At 33.3% G+C, this 8,890-nt stretch overlaps 1 pseudogene; it reads right to left on the bottom strand.

Moving 5' to 3' along the window:
• Positions 1 to 5,159: 5,159 nt before the first annotated feature.
• Positions 5,160 to 7,326, bottom strand: LOC127112386 (uncharacterized; annotated as a pseudogene).
• Between the last annotated feature and the right edge of the window lie 1,564 nt (positions 7,327 to 8,890).

Below are 8,890 nucleotides of genomic sequence, written 5' to 3'. Positions count from 1 at the left end.
CTAATATGAGATTTGTTTCTTTGTCCCTAGTTAGATCCAATCATTCCTATTTCAAAACTCTGAGTGTGCTAGTTTGTTAGGCTCCAGCACAAAGAAATTGCATTGCATTCACTTCTAAGTTTGTTAGTTTGTTAAGCAAAACAAACGAAACCTCCATTTTCATCTTTACACACTCAAAGACCTTCTTCCGATTCTTGATGCTCCATTTTCATCTTTAGCAACTCAAAGAGCTTCTTCCGATTCTTGATGCTCCATTTTCATCTTAACACGCTCAAAGACCTTCTTCCGATTCTTGATGCTCCATTTTCATCTTTAGCAACTCAAAGAGCTTCTTCCGATTCTTGATTAAACAAAATGGATTCAAAGCGTTCACGTTCAACCAAGAAAGTTAGTTGGAATGATCTCGCGTTCATCAACAATGTGATTTCATGGTCTCTTGAAGACATTTTCGACCAAGACCTTTACAAGAACCAGGTTTTCAACTTTCTTCTCTTGTTATTGTATTTTTTTCCTATTGCATTTTAATTTATTTTTTGTTTTGTTTTGTTTTTGTAGGTGGACACTATTGGTTTATCGTTTGATTCTGCTAAGCAATATTTGAACTCATTTGTGCCTCCACTGTTGGAAGAAACCAGAGCACAGCTTTGTTCTTGTATAGAAATTATTTCAAGTTCACCTCATGCTCAAGTGTTTTCTCTTCAGCATTCACACTCACTTCAACATGGTAGTAATCTTCATCGTGTTGAAACGGGTAGTTTTTCTGGGGATGAAAAAGAGCTTTATAAGTCAGGAGCTGTTTTTATTTTGGCTGATTTTAAACCCCAAACAGTTAATGATTTCAAAAGGTATGGAAATTGGTGGCATTTGGTGTTTTCGGTAGGGATTTCAAAAGGAGAAGGATACTAAACCTACTTCTACTTTTCAAGTGATCTCTAAACACCTTCCCACCACCAATGAAAAACCTTTGTTTATGATATTCTTAATGAAGATTACTACCTTTCAATAAGAATGTGAAGTTACATAAATACCATCACTTCATCATAAAATTCCTAATTTGTCCTTGATTAGTAATTATGACTTACAGGATTAATTACCTTTCTTCAAATTCTAATTAGTTTTAACATGACTTAAATGACATAAAATATTTATGAAATGATCAATGTGCCCTCAAGGGTAAAATATATTTTTCACTGTTGTGAATTGATATCGTCAAGAACAAATCAAAATATGAGATAAATATTGAGTTTTTTGAACAAACACAAAAATCCTATTAGGTTTTATGAAAGAGATAGAAGAAGGGAGAAGAAGAATCAGAATTGGTTAAAGTTGTTTTACTATTCCCTTCCTCAAGGGTTTAATTACAAGTGAATAACAACAATTAATCTCTCTCACCCTAATTAGGATTTGCATTATACAATGATTAGAGACTATTATGCTATTTATAAGAAAACTAACACACTAAACTAATGAACTTTTACACACATGCCCATTATACAAACTAACTTAGAGAACAATCTAACTTAAACAATTGAGCATAACAAACAGGTTCAATTCGACATGCTAACAATCCTAGCATACTTCGACTACAGCTTGTGATCAGACTTCCACGACATGCTAAAGTCATGTCGAATTGTCGAACCAAAAAACTACCTTGACCATACTAGAGTTTGATTCAATATCTCACATTACCAACCTCCAATTCTTTTAATTATATAGTCTGCGATACATCATGAGTTTTTTAATCACACTCATTATCCTCAATCCTTCATAATTAAGTTCGTAATTGATTATAAATCTTAATATCAGTGGTGATGTTAAATTAATGTTGTATAGTCAATTATGGTGTGCATCAGAACAAATGTTTTTCAAATAATCAATGAGGAATATGCCATAATCAATTATGGACCGGACACAACTATTTTTTCTTATATTGAACTTGTAAAACAAAAAAGTAAATAATCAATGAGGAATATGCCATAATCAATTATGGACCAGACACAACTATTTTTTTCTTATATTGAACTTGTAAAACAAAAAAGTTACAAGTTGAACCTGTGTTAAAAATTAAACGCAAAAGTCCTTTGTAATTTTTGTTTTTTTTTTTAAAACCCGCGGTTAAACGTCAAAGTTTATCAAATAAAAAATAAAAATTATAATGAAGAATACAAACTAAAAGAGAAGAAATCAAACCTCATAAAAAATACACATAATTACTATATGGTTAAACAATGTCATTCTACTAGTAATATAATTAATTATAGAATTTTATAAATTAGTGTTTGTGTGGTCGTGGGAACAGGTTCTTTACTAATTGAAAATGTAAAACAAAATCGTTTTATTAAAGAGACAGTTGTTTTAAAATGGTGATTAAACAAAGTTTATTAGAATAATTAAATAAAAGTTATGTAGAATAGCATATAAGTCAATATTATGTGGTTTTACTAAAGTTTATAGTAGAGTAATATAAAAAGTGTAATTTTTTTAATAAAAAGGTTTGGTCGAAATGAGTTTATGGGTGTGATTCGTGTAAAATGGATAGATGTGTTAGGAAGAAGGGATAGTTGAAATTCCGTGGCGAAGCAACACATTCATGCAAAGCTTCAAAGACATGATGCATAAATGATGACTAGAAGAACAACATCCATGATATTATGTTTAGATTAAAACAAAAGAAAGTGGAACAACTTCCGTATGGTCCAAAAGGATAGTAGAAATTAAAACACAGAAAATGAAAAAAATTGCAACAATATTCACTTCTTACCCTTGTTTTTCATTTTCTTCCTCCTTGGCCTTTCCATCACTTTGAGAATTATCTTCGGCATTGATATGCTCAGAATTAGAGGATTCATAGTGTATATAGTGAGAGTAATATGTACTAGGATATAGAAATTCTAATATGAGATTTGTTTCTTTGTCCCTAGTTAGATCCAATCATTCCTATTTCAAAACTCTGAGTGTGCTAGTTTGTTAGGCTCCAGCACAAAGAAATTGCATTGCATTCACTTCTAAGTTTGTTAGTTTGTTAAGCAAAACAAACGAAACCTCCATTTTCATCTTTACACACTCAAAGACCTTCTTCCGATTCTTGATGCTCCATTTTCATCTTTAGCAACTCAAAGAGCTTCTTCCGATTCTTGATGCTCCATTTTCATCTTAACACGCTCAAAGACCTTCTTCCGATTCTTGATGCTCCATTTTCATCTTTAGAAACTCAAAGAGCTTCTTCCGATTCTTGATTAAACAAAATGGATTCAAAGCGTTCACGTTCAACCAAGAAAGTTAGTTGGAATGATCTCGCGTTCATCAACAATGTGATTTCATGGTCTCTTGAAGACATTTTCGACCAAGACCTTTACAAGAACCAGGTTTTCAACTTTCTTCTCTTGTTATTGTATTTTTTTCCTATTGCATTTTAATTTATTTTTTGTTTTGTTTTGTTTTTGTAGGTGGACACTATTGGTTTATCGTTTGATTCTGCTAAGCAATATTTGAACTCATTTGTGCCTCCACTGTTGGAAGAAACCAGAGCACAGCTTTGTTCTTGTATAGAAATTATTTCAAGTTCACCTCATGCTCAAGTGTTTTCTCTTCAGCATTCACACTCACTTCAACATGGTAGTAATCTTCATCGTGTTGAAACGGGTAGTTTTTCTGGGGATGAAAAAGAGCTTTATAAGTCAGGAGCTGTTTTTATTTTGGCTGATTTTAAACCCCAAACAGTTAATGATTTCAAAAGGTATGGAAATTGGTGGCATTTGGTGTTTTCGGTAGGGATTTCAAAAGGAGAAGGATACTAAACCTACTTCTACTTTTCAAGTGATCTCTAAACACCTTCCCACCACCAATGAAAAACCTTTGTTTATGATATTCTTAATGAAGATTACTTACTACCTTTCAATAAGAATGTGAAGTTACATAAATACCATCACTTCATCATAAAATTCCTAATTTGTCCTTGATTAGTAATTATGACTTACAGGATTAATTACCTTTCTTCAAATTCTAATTAGTTTTAACATGACTTAAATGACATAAAATATTTGTGAAATGATCAATCTGCCCTCAAGGGTAAAATATATTTTTCACTGTTGTGAATTGATATCGTCAAGAACAAATCAAAATATGAGATAAATATTGAGTTTTTTGAACAAACACAAAAATTCTATTAGGTTTTATGAAAGAGATAGAAGAGGGAAGAAGAAGAATCGGAATTGGTTAAAGTTGTTTTACTATTCCCTTCCTCAAGGGTTTAATTACAAGTGAATAACAACAATTAATCTCTCTCACCCTAATTAGGATTTGCATTATACAATGATGAGAGACTATTATGTTATTTATAAGAAAATTAACCCACTAAACTAATGAACTTTTACACACATGCCCATTATACAAACTAACTTAGAGAACAATCTAACTTAAACAATTGAGCATAACAAACAGGTTCAATTCGACATGCTAACAATCCTAGCATACTTCGACTACATCTTGTGATCAGACTTCCACGACACGCTAAAGTCATATCGAATTGTCTAACCAAAAAACTACCTTGATCATACTAGAGTTTGATTCAATATCTCACATTACCAACCTCCAATTCTTTTAATTCTATAGTCTGCGATACATCATGAGTTTTTTAATCACACTCATTATCCTCAATCCTTCATAATTAAGTTCGTAATTGATTATAAATCTTAATATCAGTGGTGATGTTAAATTAATGTTGTATAGTCAATTATGGTGTGCATCAGAACAAATGTTTTTCAAATAATCAATGAGGAATACGCCAAAATCAATTATGGACCGGACAACAATTTTTTTCTTATATTGAACTTGTAAAACAAAAAAGTAAATAATCAATGAGGAATATGACATAATCAATTATGGACCAGACACAACTATTTTTTTCTTATATTGAACTTGTAAAACAAAAAAGTTACAAGTTGAACCTGTATTAAAAATTAAACGCAAAAGTCCTTTGCAATCTTTTAATTTTTTTTTTAAAAACCCGCGGTTTAACGTCAAAGTTTATCAAATAAAAAATAAAAATTATAATGAAGAATACAAACTAAAAGAGAAGAAATCAAACCTCATAAAAACCTAATTCTACCTTCCCACCAACAACAAAAAGGAGAAGGATATTAAACCTAATTCTACTTCCCACCAACATCGAAAAACCTTTGTTTATGATATTCTTAATGAATATCACTACCAATAGAAGAATATGGAACGCTCTGCATATGGATGGAAGTTCAAAGTTGAATTTCATACCAGCTTTTTCATAATCCCCAAATCAGAAAAGTCTTGGGCAGCAGACTCGGTCATTCCTATGCTTTCAAAAATTCCTGCAGCCTCCCTAAATATTGCATTTGCATTTGCATTCTTGGGGTTCAAGTCTTGTAAATTCTTTGCAGTTGCCAAGAGACCAGCAGCTTTAGACTTTTTTTCCCAACAAATGTCTCTTGCTCTTTCAAAACACATTGTTGCCATCTCATAGTTACTTTCATAATATAACTGCAAATGAACAATCAAATTAATAGTGCATTCCACTGTATAAAGTTATGAGGTATTTAGGTATAGGGATAATTTAAGTTGCAAGGAAAATTATAAAATAACAAACTAACAAATAATTGATTACTATGAAAACACAATGAATATGATGGTCCACTACAGAGACAACCTTTATGCCACGCGACTTCCATTCTTCTGGACTACTCGCAACTTTCATTGCCTGAGCAAATGTATCATCCAGTTCTTTGAATTGTACCAGACATTTTCTTTTCCAAAAATCAAACATAGGTCTGCAATACTCCTCTGTTTCCTCGCATATCCACAATCTCTGTCTTGTCTTGTACGTGTTATAGCAACATATAGCTGTTTCAGCTCAGAACACAAAATATTGTGTTTGGAATCATTGAAACTTGGAAAAGACTTGGATTCTGTAGGTTCCAACAGACCTTGTTTATCCATATACCCATATACCACCCTCCATTGATTTTTCAAAGGTGAAATGCCAAAAAAGTTGTACAGCAATACATCCTGCAAAAGAACACAAGTTAGAAAATTGATTATTTATGAGGGGGATAAAAACTATACAAACACACTCTGAATCAAATGTGACATTTTCAACTACCTAAAACTCAAGTCCTTTGCACTCCCGAATAGTTAAAACAAGAGCTTGTTTCCCAATACAGTTTAAAATTTCCTTCCGGGCATTATCGTCACGTACCAATATTACTTGCTCAGCTCCAAATCCGACAAACATCCCACCATCATGTTCAGTGTTGCCAAATATTGTTACAACCGCATTTTTTCTGCTTCCACAATCAAGAACAACCGGAGCTTCTCCATATACCAAACTGGTCTCGGGCTTTAAAACATCAATAGAATGAGGGAAAAAACTGGAAAGAAGCTCAATGGTGCTCTGAGATAACTTAAGCACTTCAGTGTGAGTCCTAAAGTTCTGATTCAAGACAAATGTTTCTGAAACTTTTGCATTACCCTTTCCTTGGTTGTAAGCACTTCTCTCTGATTCTGGCATGAACTTAATGTAAAAGAGAGATTTGATATCCTCGAATCTAAAATCAATTCCCCTTGCTATGGTTTGTGCAGTATCCCCACAGAAAACGAAACCAGTTTCTACATTTCGACACACATGCTTCAATAAAGCAATTTGACTCATAGTTAGATCTTGCACTTCGTCAATATATACATAGCGAATATGATCACCCACATATTCGTTATGTCCGAGTCGATGATGCAAGTCAGCAACAATGTCCGCCATATCATAATCCCCTTTATCCATCTTCATTCTTTCATAACTTTGATAGATATCATATATGACCTCCCCCTTTTTGCTTGCTTAAACTGGACGTTCGGTTTTCAGACAAGGAAAGATAATCCGAACGACTTAACTTCCCTTCAGCAAGATCCACAGATTTCTGACCCCCTTTTATATTAGACATAATTTCTGTGAACACTCTGGATGAATCTAACATTTTGGTATGTTTGGAATTGAACTGTGGCCAATATAATGCATTAAACCTTTCATAAGTCACTTCCTTCTTCCTTATAAAAGTCTCCAAAGCAACAGATCTTACACCTAGGTTCTCAAAAGATAGATCACTAAATCATTCAAAATAAGAATTCCCCACAGTCCCATCAAGCATCATTAGAAACTTCTGAAATGTTATCACAAGTGGATATGAGTTGGCGGGAAGATTAACAAAAGAGTCTGGTATGTTCTTAAAATGTATATGTATCAACATCAACTATATCCTCCTCTTCCTCAATAGAACAGCTTTTGTCAGAAATATCCCCACCAGATATGAATCTGTATGCGCAACATATATAATGTTTAAATACCAATAAATATTGCATAGAAAACTCTGAATTAAGTAGAGTTAAAGTGAACTCAGCAAACAACCAAATTATTTCAAAAGACTTGCACAAGTTACATACCTTTTCATTCTAACAATCTGGTGTTTCACTGCTTGACAAAGCTTAGGACTCACTGTTACAAATAATTGGTGTAAGACATCAGAAGGGTCGTCCCCCTCAGCCAATAAATGTTCGTGCCTGTCATTAACAGTAGAGCTGCCTTCATTCCCTTTATCCTTACTCAAACAAGGACCTTCAGCAATCTCATGGTGGAGTTTCTCCATCTTAAATAATTTCATGATCAAAACAGTGGTTTTCCCAGTACCAGAGCGACCCAGTACAAATGTACTTCTAGAAAAGTTTATGATGTCGTGTTCTTCATCTGATACTTCAAACAGATGTTCCAGTTCATTACTATTACGATCAGAAAGTAAGTGGTTAACCACAATAGATGATAAAGGATAGAATTTCATCAGCAGAAAACTCTCCTCTCAACCTTGGAATCCTCAACATAAATTCTTTGGCTGCAACAACTCGATTCTGCTTCACTTCCATTATTAGCAAGCTTCTGAAATTTGATGATTTCTTCTGATTTTTCCCAACTCTTCGGGATCTGCTTCATCCTACAAAAGAAGCCAAACACAAACTATCAGTTAGCTACAGCACCTTAGATGTAGAAATAAAATACAATTCAAAGTACTTACTCATTATCTAAACATTTCTCACTGCAGCGACTTATAAAATCATCAGTATAGCTTCCAAAAATACTATCAAGACGCTTCACTACTTTAGGAATATCCTCTGATGGAAGTATATCCCATATCCTTAAAACTTGAGTGAAATTCAATACGTCCTTTGAACAAACAACAAAAAGACCTTCAACTTTATATTGTTGTAACATCTGAGATGATTTTCCACAAACCAAATCCACTTTCATCTTTTTTGGTAAGCTGATTGATATTCACTGCTGCTTATTGTTTGTTAACATTATTGTAGAAATTTCATGTGCTAGTTACTGATGTGGTAAGCTAATTGATATTCACTGCTGCTTATTGTTTGTTAACATTATTACAGATAATATGTATAGAATTGGAAAGTTTTATGTGGTTGTGATGTGCCTAACTGTTTGATATTCACTGCTGCTGTTTGTTAACATTATTGTAGAAAATCGGCATACAATTGGAAAGTTTTATGTGCTAAGCTCATATGATTGTTTGTTAACATTTTTGGCATTTAATTTAATTCTTGCTGCAACTTTACGCATGTCCTCGTCGCTGCAGGTTGAGAAAAGCTGTTTTGCTCTTAGTGATGACGAAACACATCAAAGTTTGTTATCTGAGTTGAATGAGTCACAAAGAAAGGCAATTTGTGCTTGCCTTTCTTCCTTACATTGCAGTAAGTCTACTGTGGATCTTATTAGCGGTCCACCAGGATCGGGAAAAACAAAAACTCTGGGCACACTGCTTTTTGCTCTGTTGAAGATGAATTGTAGGACTCTTGTTTCTGCTCCGAC

Source organism: Lathyrus oleraceus, unplaced genomic scaffold, assembly GCF_024323335.1.
Source record: "Lathyrus oleraceus cultivar Zhongwan6 unplaced genomic scaffold, CAAS_Psat_ZW6_1.0 chrUn0099, whole genome shotgun sequence".
Taxonomy (NCBI): Eukaryota; Viridiplantae; Streptophyta; class Magnoliopsida; order Fabales; family Fabaceae; genus Lathyrus; species Lathyrus oleraceus.
The sequence above is the reverse complement of the archived record's forward strand: the minus strand, read 5'-3'. Positions and strand labels throughout refer to the sequence as shown.